Below are 15,353 nucleotides of genomic sequence, written 5' to 3' on the forward strand. Positions count from 1 at the left end.
GGTCTCGCATCCTTGTGCCAGGCACCCACGCCACCTCGCCTGCGCGCCTTAACCGGGGGTGGAGACCTGTCCCCAAGTCCTGGGGGGGTCCGGGTCGGCCTGCGGTGTCCGGGGGCCGGACCTTCCCCCGCGCCCGCCCCTGCCCCGCGCTCAGCCGCGCGCGCCGCTCCCCCCGCGCCTCTCGCTCCACGGCGCCAGGGCAGCCCGGCCTGGACCGCGCGCGCCAGTGTCCGGCCCCGGGTGCCTCGGCCTTGGTGCGGGACGCCCTGGAGGGGGGCTGACTCCCTGGGAGCCGGGGCTGAGGGACCCAGGGCGGTGGCGGAGGCCGGGCGCAGGCGGAGGCGGAGGAGGAGGACAGCGGGGTGGAGAAGGAGCAGAGGCGGCGGAGGCGCAGAGCTTGGGCAGCCGCCGCCTCCCCACGAGCGAGCGCTGCGCGCCCAGGCCCGGCTCGCATGCGAGTCACGTCCGCCCCCTCGGCGCGGCCGCCCCGAGACGCCGGCCCCGCCGAGTGATGAGAACAGACGTCAAACTGCCTTATGAATATTGATGCGGAGGCTAGGCTGCTTTCGTAGAGAAGCAGAAGAAAGCAAGATGGCTGCCCTTTAGGATTTGTTAGAAAGGAGACCTGCCTGCAACTGCTGGATTGCTGCAAGGCTGCGGGACGAGAACGAGGTCAGAGCGCTTCTCTTTTGCCGTGAAACTCCCTTTCCTCTCCCCTTCGCTTTCTCTCGGGCTTCCAGGGACAGGGGAGCAAACCCTGCAGTGTCACCCACGAATACCAAGAGGGAAGAGGGAAGCTTCACAAATTACTGGAGCCTCTTCAACATGGCTGACAAATATAGTTTTAATTCTCTCCCCCGCCCTCCTTAAACCTATAGTTCTGTGTTCTTTTCTTTCTCCTGCTATGGCTCGTGTCCTCCTGACCCGGAAAACTTACCTTTGTGACTCCGACCAGCCGGTTTCTCGGCCTTTTATCCTCAGGAAAGTGATTTTGCTTTGCTTCCCTTTCTAAAATAGTTAAGCTTTGGGGGGGCACTCCATTTCTCTCTAATTCTCCCACTCCCCTTCCTAAGTGTAAGTCAAACGAGTCTCTGGTCTGTCCTAACCCACCCTGGAAAGAACAGTGACGGGAGGTTTTTTGACCCTTTTATGTGCTGTCGGTCTGGGTCTGGGTCTGGGTCTGGGTTCGCGTCCGCCCCTTCTGCCCCCGTGTCCCCTTTTCGGGGGGCGTACTGAGCGAATGTCACGGGGACACGGGGAACTGGAGTACACTAAGTGAGGTTTTGTTTTTCCCTTAAGTCCGCGCGTTTTGTTAGTGGTGCCGAGTGGGAGAGGAAAGAATAGTTCCTCCGGCCACCCAAACAAGACCAGAACACACTTTCTGAAGATACATCAGTTCTGCGATGGGCTGTGCCTTGAAGCCTGGGGAATGTTGTATAAGTGAATTTGTGGGCAAATCTGTGTCCTGGCTTTGTGCTTCTCCCGAATCCGCTCCTTTGGGCTCCCCGTAAGTGACAGGCAGACACAAAGGCAGGCGCAGGCCTGGGGAGGGGGTGGTCAGGAGGGGGAGCGTGGAGAGTTGGAAGACTGCAAGGTCAGGGGCGCCGAAAGAAATGAAACCCAATCCCAGCAAAGAAGCAGAGAAGTAGAGAGCAAATTTCTAACAGTCCCGTCCAAATTTCTCTTTCTCTCTTGGCTGCTTGGGTCTTTTATCTCTGCCTTTCTCTGTGTCTCTTTTCTCCCCCCACCCCCAAATTTGATGAATCTTTTCACTGGGGCTGCTTGTCTAGTAGTGTTATTAAGCTAACAGAGTTTCTCTGGAGAGTTTTCTACCTATGGCAAAATAAAGTGTGGCCTGGATAGACTCCTGGGAAGGTAGAATATGAAATACAGTGGCTATTGCTTTCATGACACACTTTTAGTTGCCTTGAGTGATTTCCCTCCTTCTTCATCTAGTGCTTAGGAACTGAAAGAAGGGCCATTTTCCAGTTGTTTGCTTACAATTTAGTTAACTATTTTTATAAATTTTTATATTTGCCTGTCTAGGAAGTAGGATACATCTGTGCATTTCAAATCTCAAATCATGTATTTTAATTTTCCCTCTCTAATCAGAGATAATAATGGCAAGTCCAAATCCAAAAATATTCATCAAGAAATGATCCAATATAAGAGGAACCTTGTATCTTAGGGGAAGTTGGGATGCAGAGAGAAGAGATACTGGTTTTGTTTGGTTTAAGGCTGTGGGTATTGTTGCCTGGCTAATGAAATCATATTTGCATTTTAATGGAAAGTTGAAATACTGGAGGGAAGTTATATTCTTTTACATGTTTGCAGGTGTGTTTTACAATAGATTTGAAGTAGAATATAAATTTCAACGCAATAAATATTGCTCTTTTTAATGTTATTAAGTAAAGAAGAGTTAGTGAAGGACTGGAAAGTCAAGCTTAAGTTATAAGTCATGTATATGACTAAAAGATGGACAGAAGGAAAAACACAATAATGAACAGTTCCCCATAAATCAGATTTCTGAAACCATTTGTCCTCAATAGTTCGCTTTGTAACTTTCTATTTTGATCTCTGGAGAAGCAGTTTACTTTAATCATTGATACTGGAGGTTATTTCACATGATTACAAGGGAGAAGTATTACTCATCTCTGTGGAATAGAAACAGCTCATCTGGTTAGTTATTTGTCATAAAATATTAAAGGAAAAAACACTTAGGAATTTAGCATAAATGCTTGGTGTTCGCTGAGAAAACTATGGTTAATTATTTTAGCAATTCAGAACTAAAAATAAACAATTCCTGTTGTGAACAGACTAGTATTTACCTACTTTTTCAAATATTGTGGCATATGTTGTCTTCAAGTTATTCAACTAATAATAGATAATATTTTCCACTTACATTGATAATTAAAAATACATACATTGGTTAATAATTTTGGTTGTGCCCATGAAGCCTTCTTCTTTACTATCATCAAATTTAGACTCTTTTGGTACTTTATGAATCCTATTTGCATGGTGACAATAGCTGCTAATTAATGTTGTATGAGGGCTTCAATGATTATAAGGAGGAGATGTGCAAATTATTCACCAATCTGAATAAAAGTACCACTTTTCCATTTATTAGCAAAGAAAAAGTATTTGAATCAGTATGGAACAAAGAGTTTATAATAAAAGACAAACTCAGTTCTTCATTTACAGTATTTGTGAGTCAGTTACCACCTGGATGCTCCAAAAATTTCATAGATAGAATTGTCTTGGTTAATTGAATTTTAGGGGAGTGACAGTGGACAACCACAAGATAGACAGTAGTTTTCCTTGGACTACAATGTTGTTTCGCTTATTATTGAACTAATGGTCAATGAGAAATAACTTGAAATGAGGAAAGTCCCCCCCACCTTTTCTTTTTTAAGTTCACACATTTACCTCTCTATCTCTCTCTCTCTCTCTCTCTCTCTCTCTCTCTCTCTCTCTCTCTCTCTCTCAATGCTTTAGTTAGATCTGGCATTGTGCTGGTCCATGCTAGGAGCCAGAGGGATTGATTTAATTTTGATGAAATGGCCAATGGATCCAGACATTGGCAGGTCAATATCACTTCCAGAACTAGTGAAACATACCTGCCAAGGAGCTGTTGTGACAGACCTCCAAAGTCCTATTTGGGTACTGGACTTACATTAGGTAATAAAAACTGCAGTTCATGTTTTGGTTTCACTTGCTGAAGTTAGAATTTCTCTATCAATCCCTCCAAGGCCCCACCCATACACAATGTTGTAAGCCAAATGTCACTATTGAAATGTATTTCCTTACTTGCTGACCTCATTCAAAAGCCCTTCTTATGATTCACAGACACACCTAGGCAGAAACTTTATTTTCCATCCTGCCTCAAATCCATATTGGTAAATTCTTCAAAGTTCTTATGAAATTACCTTGAAATAAATGTTTTCAAAAGCTGTGGTGGATGTTTGACATTTTAGAATGTCTGATACTGAGAAATGTTAGATCTGCTTTCGTATGCTTTACTTGTTTCTACTACAAGTTCAGTTGTTGTCATTGCTTAATAGAATGTCATAGTCTTGCCTAGTCATCTCATATTACTAGAGGGAGTCTTCTTTGTTTTATAAACAATATGTAGACTGTTTTACCAGAATTGTTTCTTATCATGAGGACAGGTTAAAACTTTGGACCAACTATCAATGTTGGTTCATCAAACTAACATTTTTTTCCTCAACTATGATGCCACCATTCTTAAAAGTAGTAATAGCACGAAAGCCAGTAGCAGGAAACTCTCTCACAAGCCAACTTTACAATTGGAGCCTTAACTGTGGGAGACTCAGGTTGCCAAGTAGAGCTGGTGGTTATCTTGGAAACTGTGCTGAAGAACACAACCACAAGTGATTTTGCCAAATATACAGTATTTGCTTGGTCTAGATCTCCAATTTCTATTTTGACTCACTGCCAAAGCTCAGTGAATTATTTCTGTGACATTATTATACTGTGACATTATTTAAGGTTATCTAGTGCATCTGTTGGTTTGGTGTGTACCAGGAGAGAAGAATTTTAGAAGGGATAGGGTAAAAGTGAGTGCTTGAATCATTGTGACTGTAAGCCAAAAAGAATTGCATCTGTCTACTTCTTTCCAGCATTATTCTGAATCTGCATTGCACATGGCAGAAAATCACTGACTTAATATAACAGATATATAATCTTTTCTCAATAAAATGGGTTTTGGTTGCCCATTCTTAAATAGTAAAGCCTATCAGCTTTGATTTATGCTTTCTCCACTTGTCATGAAATGCAGTTACGTTGTGCCAGGCTTCAAGAGGTAGAAATACATAGTAGGTGGGTTTTCAATATTTTGTATAAAAATAAATTCAGCGATAATGTCAACCTATCTGCTGTCTTAAAAGTTCAGAACTCAATATTTTATACTTACTAAGGGTTGTTACTCAAATTGACTTGAAATCAAGCTCCAAGTAATCTGATAATTAAATTAAGAGATGCGTAAATTGGGATGAAGTGTTCTGGAAGGACAATTTAGGACATAAAATGAACTGGTTTGTTTCACTGAAAATACTGTGTTTCCTTTAAATTAGACTTATATCTATTGATAGAGTATTAAATTGATTTCTGTGTATTTTTGTTCCCTAGTAGAACCTAGTGGTGTCCTACTTAGTCAAGATTTAATGAGTGGGAGGAGAATGGAGAGTGATGTAAAGGAGATCAAAGGATACAAACTTGCAGTTGTAAGATGAATGAGTTCTGGTATGTAATGTGTAGCACGGTGACTAGAGTTAACGATACTGTATTGTATATTTGAAACTTGCTAAGAGAGTAGATATTGAAAGTTCTCACTACTTATCCAGATTGTAACTATGTGAGATAATGGATGTATTCATTAACTTTATCATAGTAATTATTTCCCAATATTACACATATCAAATCATTATATCGTGCACCTTAAACTTCCATGACGTATATGTCAATTACATCTCAATAAAAGCTGCAGAAAAGATTTAATGAATGACATAGAACTAGCAAAAATTAATGCCATTTAATTAGAAAATGTGTAATCCATCCTCCCTAATAAGAGAAAAGATAATGTAAAAGTTTTTGGTGATGGTGATGATAGTAGTAATGATGGTGCTTTTTCCTTAAAGGTAACTTCTGAAGGCTACGGCATTTGTCTCACAAAAGTAATCAGTTGTGAGCATACAGTTTAATGACTTCTAGTAAATTAATACTGGGATCACATATTTTTAATTAAAACTGTTATTGATGTAGTTGTAGATTTATATGCAGTTATATGAAATAATACAAAGTGGACATGTACATTCTGCCTAATTGCCCCCAGTGGTAACATTGTGCAAAACTGTCGCATAATATCACAAGCAGGATACTGACATTGACATAGTCTGCCTGTCTTACTCAGATTTCCCCAGTTTAACTTGCAAATGGGTGGATGTATATATTAGTCCTATACCATTTTATCACGTTATCACATCATCAAATATTTTTAAGCCTTTTTTCCTGAAAACAAAAAAGTTTAACACAGTTCTACTTAATCGTGTGATTGTGCTACCATGACTTATTAAAATGTTCATCAGAATATATTTTTGTTTACTTAAATGTTTTTTTCTTTTTTGCATAAAATGGCCTTTGTGTTCAAAATACTTTAAGTTGTCTTAATGTTTTATGATTAAGTAAGTTATGTCATTTAATTCTCATCATAACTCTAGAGATAGTTATTCTCCCCATCTCAGGTGAGGAAACTGAAGCACGGTGAGGTTAAATAACTTGCCCAAGTTCGTACTGCCAGAGAGTGGCTTCACTAAGATTTGAATTTAGGCGGCCTGTCTCTATAGCACAATCTTTTAGCTACTGTGCTATCCTGCCTTACTACAATTAATAACAAAAGTATAGCTGTAACATAGGCTACATAGGGAAAATCATAAAAAAGAGACTTCAAATGCGTACAATTGTCTGTGCAAGACTTGTATGCAGATATTCATAACAGCATTATTAATAATTGTCAAAAATTGGAATGACCTAAATGTCCATCAACTCATAAATGGATAAACTGTGGTATATTCATACAATGGAATATTATTCAGCAATAAAACGGAATGAAGTACTGATATATGCTACAACCTAGATGAACCTTGTTAGAAGTTAAGTAAGAAAAGGCCATATATGATATGATTCCACTTAGATAAAATGTCCAGAATAGGCAAATTTAAAGAGTCAAAGGCAGAGTAGTTATTACTAGGGGTTTGGGGTAAGAGAAAGGAGGACTGACTGCTAATTGATATGGAGTTTCTTTTAGGGGTGATGAAAATGTTCTATAATTAGATAGTCATGGTTACACAACTCTAAAATAACACAGAATTATACACTTTAAAACAGTGAATTTTATTGTATGTGAGTCATATTTCAATAAAGTTGTAAAAAGTACATACCATTGACAAGATATTTGGCTTTCAAAAAATTATCTCACGTCTCATACGAAGAAATGTAGGTAATGTTTGAATTGAATTATAGGAGGCTAAGCATATCTCCCTAGAAAAATGGCGCCAGTGAGTCTTATGTAGTTGCCTTTCTCTCATAGATGAGAAGAAGGATACTTAATTACACAAAAGTACAGCATTGTGTTTAGTGGTGGATAAGAGCCTTTAGGAGTTCTATGAGGTGATTCACTTGACAGTTGACAGGTTAGATGACTTGGTGAACAGGTCTTAATGTATAATTGCAAGAAACTTTCTTTAATATATTCAATTACTTAGCCATTTTCCGATTGAATTCAGGAGATGTAACCCAAGTGTTAAAAGGAATTTCTATAAAAATTGCCATTCTTGGTTAAACTGCTGTGAAATGTGTAGTTTAATCCAGAAATATATAGTTTAATAAGGCCAAATCCTAGATGATTTGTTTTTTGCATTAAAATTTCTTGTCTATGTATGTGAAAACAAAATGGCACTGGAGGATATATAGAGTAGGCTGTCTTCCAAATTTTAAATTTTAACTTTATATTTCCACTTTATATATCATCTATCAGTTTTTAAAATTAAAATGACAAAACATCTCATTGGATTAAGCCAAGAATCTGTGTACTGATATTGTAGTACATTATAGATGTAAAATAAGGTTGAGAAAGAAATTGCAGCAGTTTTTGTGATGCTAAGTCAAAGTGAGATTAAGTCAGGGTCAGAATGTTGATGGCTCTCCATGTTTTGCTATGCATGGCCACAGTCTTTACAAACACTAATAGAATTTTTACAGATTTATTAATGGTAAAATGAGACCAGATTTTTAGGACTAGTACCAATGAAATTGGGACTAGTTTTGGACACACGGTGAATTACTTGGAGTTGGTTTATTTGAATTTCTAACTATGTAATTGTAGATACCAGACATTCTTCTTGTTGAGCAATGCTTATCTTCCTCCTCCTTCTGATGAGAATGTTGGATTGCCGCCAGTTGGATCCCATAGCTTGGGGCCATGACTGATAAGTGGGGTGGGGGAGATTCAATGATCTGGAAGCATTCAGCTTTAATAACGTATACGTGTTCTTGCACTCAATAAGGAAATGTCTTGGCTTTATGTAATTGCTGTGATTATCACTTTTTCAAGGAAGAGCTGTAGAAATGAACCAGAATACTTTTTAAGAGTATGATTATAGCACTGACTTGTAGGTTTGTTGTTTATTTTGTGACAGGCCCAAGTTAGACACTCATGTTAGAATCTTTAACCCATCAAGAAGTTGACAATGACTGTTATGGAAGTAATAAGATAGAAAATAGGTCTGGTTCTCTTTATGGGAGAAATTAGTAACTTACTTGTATTTATCCATTTTTGTTTCTCTGAGCACTTTGTAAACCTCCTCAGCTGACAATGGATTTTTATACTCGTATGTGTATCTCCATAATACTCAAAATGTCTACTGGGCTTAAGTGTAGTACCCCGTCTTTGCTTTTTTAATGCACTTCCAAACACTGTAATCCTTTTCAAACAAATTAGAAATAGAGAAAATGGGATATTTTGATTTGTTGTTTACATTTTTAGCTTTGCTTTTTATAAATAATACAGAAGATATACTGTATTCAAAAGAAAAACATAGGGCTGTGAATTTTTGCTGATGGATGTCTTTCATCAGAGGGCAGACTTGGCTATGGTCAGGCATAGACAAAACAGACCTCCCATTAAGGTATGCCGTACACGGTGTTGATAGTTGTTCATTTGCTACTTTTCGTAGTTTGAGATTTGTCACAGCTGGTTCTGTGAATGCTGTAAAGTAATGATAATTTTAATTGCTATTGTCATGTCTCATTAGCTATTGCTAAAACCTGCCTTATTAAGTCACTTATTTCCTTGATAGAGTATTAAATCTAGTTTCTATGTCCAGATTATACTTTAATGGAAACTATTCACCCAACTCTCAAGATGGGTTTTTATTATAATCTCCTCAAATTGGTATATATATATATCTGTCTTGCAAAATGGGCTTAAATAATGATAGTGAAACCCAAAGCATATAACATGGTCTATCTCTGAGTTATTCCTCCTATTTTTCTTCCCTGTCTGCCTTAAGAAATAAGGGCACCCATTAAAATTACCTTAATTATTAGTTGTGCTGCTTCTAAGTAAAGTACCAGAACCTGAAAATAATACAACGATATCCACCCAGATTCCATCCCTAACATACTGTCTTGTTCCTATTAATTTATTTTTTAATCTGTTTGTTCTTCAGTACTTTTTCCATTTTTGTTTGAAGTCTCTTACTTTGAAGTTATAGAATTTTTATATTTGCCATTGGCTATAAAATTCTCTCAGCTCCTTCATAACCTTTCATGATTTTTGCATTAAAAGGATTACTTTTAGACACCCTGTAATTAGTTTGGAAGATTATTAGCTTTTTGTTTGTTTTACTTCATACTTCAGAACAGAACAAGAAATCATTTCTGCAAATAAAGTATCTGATTGTTCATAGAATTAGAGAGAGTATCTTAAGTGAATTCACTTATTGAAACATTAATTTATAGATGATGTATTACAGAATTGTATACCTGAACCCTATGTAACTTTACTAACAATTGTCACCGCAATAAACTTTAATTAAAAAAACAAAACAAAACATTAATTTACTTACATTCATATTTTAATGTACCAAACATAACAGATGAAAGGAAACATAAGTGGATAATTTTCAAACATGAGGGAAGAACAGATCTTTCAAACCAAAAATACTCACCACATAAATTATTTTCATAAAAAGAAAAGCAGGTACATTTTTGCAGGAAAGCACATTTTAAACTTTGTACTGTAGACTTAATCTGTATTCTAATACAGCCACCTAAATGGTTATTTTTTTCTCCTATGAAGGTATAATATTTATAATTGACGTTAAGAGGAAGTTGTATTTAATTTTGGAAAATCGACCACATTGTTGCTTGGAGAAAAACCTTGTTTTCTACTAGCAGAAAACAAAGCTAGTAGACATTTTGCTAATGACTTACCTTTTTAGTGGCTGTGATTTGATTATGTGTTTCTACTGAAAATCATAATTGGAAAAGACATTTGGTTATTAACTTTGGGAACTAAATTTTCAGTATTTTGAAATTTAACCTGTTTACTCTTCAATGTGATTCTTATTTCAAGTAGGAAATTTTATGGACATTTTTATGGAGAAATGTTTAATATATAATTTAAAAAGAGTTCTATCAAGTGTGTGAAATATGTAGGACATGGCATTGTAAAATGACTTAAAAGCCGTTCTTAAGATTTTGTTGACATCAGAGTATTTTTAAAAACAAGCTTAATTTACTCCTAACAGTTTTGCTTTAATTTTTTTGCACTGTTATAATTTGTCATGCTTTAAATAACCCCGAAGTTTATGGGGAACTTTTCACATTTGGTGGGGGGGAAGGAAAAAAAAAACTTAGTTGTTGACATTGTTATTTTTATCTGTTATTGGTAAAAATTCAGTCTCCTTAAGGAATGGTTTGTTCACAAACCCATTGTAAACTACAAAATGAATGTAGATAAGGGTGAAATTTAAAATAAGGCAGGTAATATACTAAATTCTGTTTCTTTTCACTCGCAGACATTGGATCGTTTTTGCTGAAAGCGTCCTGTAATTTTATTTGGCTGTAGATTGTCACTTTGCAAACTATTTGCCTACTTAGTGTATCTCTACTGGTGTGCAATCCCACCTGTCATAGTATTTCAGTTCACACTGAAGTAAATGAGCAAATAAAAATAAGAAGTCTTGGGATGCGCTGAGGTAAAGTGCATTCAGAATGCATTGTTGAGATTACAACACTTATCCTACATTTAATTAAGTAGGCCAGTTAATTTTGATCCTCAGATCAGGAGCTACTTAAAGAAGGAAAGAAATGCAGTGGAGATCAGTCTTTTCATCCAGTTCTTCTTCCCACTATTTTTTTTGGGGGGGTGGGTGGGGGGAGATAGGAGAGGGGGAAAAAAGAAAAAAAGGAGAAAAAAAAAAGAAAGAAAAAAATAAATCACCCTTAGAGATAATTCCTTGACACGCATATGCTACTCTTTAGAGCTAAAGAAATGGGAGGTTTCTCTTTGGAGCTTGTTGATGCTTTCTCGCTTTCTGATTAAACGCCATCACATCAACATTTGACACGTGGGTGCAGTGAGCATGGCAGCGCTACTTACAAACACCGTCCTAGGATTCCAGAGACTCTTATGTAACAGCTGAGAGACTACAGGGCTTTGTGTGTCTGTGGGCGGAGGTATCAAACAGTTTAATTCATAGTCTGGGAGCCCTTGTCTGGCTCTGACAGGGTCATGAACCAAAGATCAAGGTGTCTGGGTCAGGATTGACCCGCCCAATAGGCAGTTTTTCTACCGAATCCTCAAAGGCTGTACCTTAATACCAGGTTAATCTTTTTTCCCCCTCCTGCAGCAAACATAACCAGTGATGCCAATTGTGTGTGTGTGTGTGTGTGTGTGTGTGTGTGTGTGTGTGTGATTTTGTAAATGTGGGCAGATTGTGCCTTGGTTCTGGTTGTAATTTACAGTGCCCCTGGGACTGAAGTGCACGTCCTGCTGCAGTCTCACAAATGCCTTTTTAAAAAAGTGTATTTTCATATTTGTAAGCATCTTCAGATGCAAGAAAAGTCATAATCTGACTTGCTGACTAGACACACTGACCACAAAACACTCAAGAAAATGATTATTTGATCATTCTCCGCCTCCAATCCTATACTTATCCCTTCCCCTTCCTCTCTCCTCCCCTTTCAATTCCGTTACCACACCTCTCTCAATCCTCCTCCATTTTTAATTCTACATCAAGATTTGGGGTTAAAAACAATTTTTTTTACTTTTCTGTACTTAGGGAATTAATTGTTCTTTTTTTCCTAGGTTGATTTTAAGAGTTTTTTGTTTATATTTATCAATAAAAAGAAAGTCTTGATTTTTAAAAAAAATAAGAGTTTAAATGTCGAATCCTGTGTATCTGTTATGTTTCTTGGTGCTTTTCATTGTAAATTGTAAGATGACTGGTTGGAATATTTAAAATATGAGTAAATTTTAAATTGTTTTTGTATTGCATGTAAGGATCATTTTAGATGCACATCTTAATTGATTATCCAAAAATAGAAACCTTTTTGCCTAAAAAAAAGAAATTAGATCATCAAAAAATGAACTTGTAGTTAATTAAAAAGTTGGCTTATTTGAACTCTTCTTTCATAGAACATAATTATACTACCTTTCTAAAAAGAGGAAAGATCAGAATCTTTGAAATGTGGTACTATAAAGGAAAGAAATTTGTTTAACTTTTAAAAATAAAAGTTCTTTGCCAAGATATAAACCAAGCCACAAATCTATTGTTTTTTAAGTAACACTTGGTATAAGAGAAGTTTGGATCTGGAATAATTTAGAGATTATCTGTCCAAATATATTATTTATATTTGAGACTTAAAAATCAATTTTACTGTTTAATAGCTGAATCTGTTCTCCGTTGAAAGAAATTACCAAAAGAGTGACTCATTTAACCAAGACAATGAAATCTAAGGATGGATATTTTTCATCTCTGTTGCTGAGTAAAACTTCCCTCTGGATTTGAAAAGATATAACTTACTTAATGTTTATCAGTTATAAGAAACTGTACATTTCTAATACATGGTACAAATAGGTTATAGGCTTAAAAAGATTCTTTTCATTTCCTTGTTTGCTTGTTTTTCATTGTTTTGGCCTGAAGATTATGTATTTATCTTAATCACCGAGGACCAAATAGTTAAAGTTTGCATGAAATTACTTATAAGTATACTTCCCTACTAAGAGCAGTGCCATGTCTGAACACTCTTAGGCTTTCACGATAATCATCTTATCCTATAATTGGAACATTAATATTTTCTCCTCTTCTTATACCTTTGTTGGATAGTAATTATATATGATTATAAGCTGAAATGATTTAGAATTTGATACAGGCTATAAGTTAATGCATTTCTGCTAAGAAAGGGATTTAAATATAACTTTCATTTGACTATAGTTTCCCTTGAAGTGGCAGACATGCAATAAAAATTGATTTATTCAATGGATGAGCTATCTTCGTAAGGACAAGACTTAGTTCTATGTATTGTCTCTGTATTATAAAATACCAAAATGGGAGATTGAATGTGAACTATGCATACCAAGAGGCAACGTGGTATTGTTTATCCCTTTTCAATTACTAAGTTGTTTATCCCTTTTCAGTTACGACTGAGTGTGTGTGTGTGAATGAGTGTGCATGCACACACGTGTATGTATTCTCACATGTGTTTTGGACTTTTGATACATGAGTTAAGTACTCTTGGCAGAAATGGTTAATTAAACAAACCACAGTAAAAGTCTCTGTCTATGACTATGAAATGAAAAGATTCTGATGCCATGCATTTTCCCAAATATCACGATGTTGCAAAAAATCCTTAGGGTCTTTTGTATAAACTGCTTTTATATGGTCCTTTTAGATTCGAGCTGTGGAATCAAATAGGGGCTCACACATAAAAACAAACAGTGGGCTTTATGATGTTAAGTTGGCCCCCTGGAGTTCCCTCTTGCCTGGGAGTTCCAGGTCATCCCGATGCCTTCCCTTGTAGTCAAGCACACCTGGTTTTAATGTTTACACACACTGTTCTGAATTCTGAACACCAGTGATGTAACACTGGGTGGTAACACCACCCAGAGTCAGTAATAATGGGGGGGAGAAGGAGTGGTCTGTATTTCATAAACTGTTTGATGACCAGGATCATGAATACTGATACAGAATAAGGAAGCTCTGATTGTAGTAAAATTTGACTGGGCGGGGGGAAGACATGAAAGATGCTTAAAGGAGGGTTCCCCCAAATCCCCACATTGTTTATTTTAAACTATTCTTACCACCTGAAAGGAGCTTTCTACTTTGAACTTAACATAGTAGTAGTAGCTTTTACCTGGGACAAGTGAGTAAGTGCTTTATTATCCAAGGACTGGAGGTGATGAAGCTCTTAGAATGCCGCTGTCTTTCATAATCAAGCTGACTCAGACTCTCTTAGAAGTTGTGGCAATGTAACCATCTCTACTAATGTTACTACATCCCTGCATGGAAACAGACAGTTGGAGTTAGAGCTGCCATTTTCTCTTGTTTTAAAAGTGTTTCTCACCCATTATTTCTGTTTTGTTTTTGAAAGTACGTCATTCCTACTGCATATAGAAATGCTTTCCAAAATCATTGACTATGTTTGTATGGAGCTACTTTGTAACATTAACATTGTAATCTGTTTAAGAGTCTATATCTGCAACAATATGGGGGAAGAACCCCTCTTATCTGGTAGAATCATGATAAAGGGAGAGAAAAGGTAAATGATAATTTTGGAAAATATGTAATAATAAAATGGTGATATTCTACTAAATACAAGGAACTATGTTTTACATGGAAAAGTGCCTAAAACAGTAAGGAGAAAACCTGTAAAAAATGAGACTATGAAGAGTTTTCAATGAATAAATGCTCTATCAAAAATTAAGACCATTTTAAAGATCTGTTTCAAACTCTTGCCTATTTGTAACAAATTATCAAAAAAATTTTATCCATCTTCCTTTGAACTTTTAAGGTTTTTTTAAAATTAATTTTAGGACTGTGTGTTTAATTCTGTGTGCACGTATGTTTGTGTTTGAGATTAGCTATATAAAGTAGAGATTTTCCTAACTAATAAGATATTGCAACCTGGAGTCCCACCACCTTCACCTCAACATTTCAATAAATCATTAATCAGATTTGCAAAAATGTAGTTTATTTTCAAACATAGAATCAGATTGTTATTGGCTTTATAGACTATGTTGCTTTTACATATGCGAAAATTGAGGCACAGGAAGGGAAAGACAGTTGCCTTGAATTGCTTAATAGGATATTTATCATTCTAATAATAGCCAATATTGAATAAATTCTTGCATTGTGTTAAGCACCATGCTAGGCACTTTGCACAGATTATCTTATTTAATTCTTACATCACCTCTTTTTTTCTTCCCATTTTATTGAGGAAGAAACTAGGACTTAGGGTTAAATAACTTCCCTGTACATTTTGAATTATCTTAGACATCTCTCCTATTTGCAAATTTATCACTAAACACTATAGAATATTTTACTGTGTTTATTTGCCTTGCCCCTTTCCATTTCTGCTTCCTTCACCCTATCCTTATTTTTTTTTTATTTTTAGTAATAGTTATTTAATGATGGCAATATTTGTTTATAACTTAATAAATGCTGGACTCCATCCTGAGTAGACATTTTTTTTTAATTAAAATTTATTGGGGTGACAATTGTTAGTAAAGTTACATAGGTTTCAGGTGTACAATTCTGTAATACATCATC

The 15,353-nt window shown here is 36.5% G+C and overlaps 1 protein-coding gene across 2 annotated transcripts in view; it reads left to right on the forward strand.

Annotated features, from left to right (window-relative positions):
* The first annotated feature begins 363 nt into the window (after positions 1-363).
* The window catches only part of TET2 (tet methylcytosine dioxygenase 2), a 104,486-nt gene continuing 89,496 nt past the window's right edge, over positions 364-15,353 (forward strand). The window contains exon 1 of one of the 2 annotated variants that reach the window (XR_004422992.1): positions 364-672. The gene's annotated coding sequence lies outside the window, so the exon portion shown is untranslated. The remainder of the gene's footprint in view (positions 673-15,353) is intronic. The other variant, XM_033105810.1, reaches the window with a different exon arrangement.

This window comes from Rhinolophus ferrumequinum, chromosome 5 (assembly GCF_004115265.2).
Source record: "Rhinolophus ferrumequinum isolate MPI-CBG mRhiFer1 chromosome 5, mRhiFer1_v1.p, whole genome shotgun sequence".
NCBI classification, from domain to species: Eukaryota; Metazoa; Chordata; class Mammalia; order Chiroptera; family Rhinolophidae; genus Rhinolophus; species Rhinolophus ferrumequinum.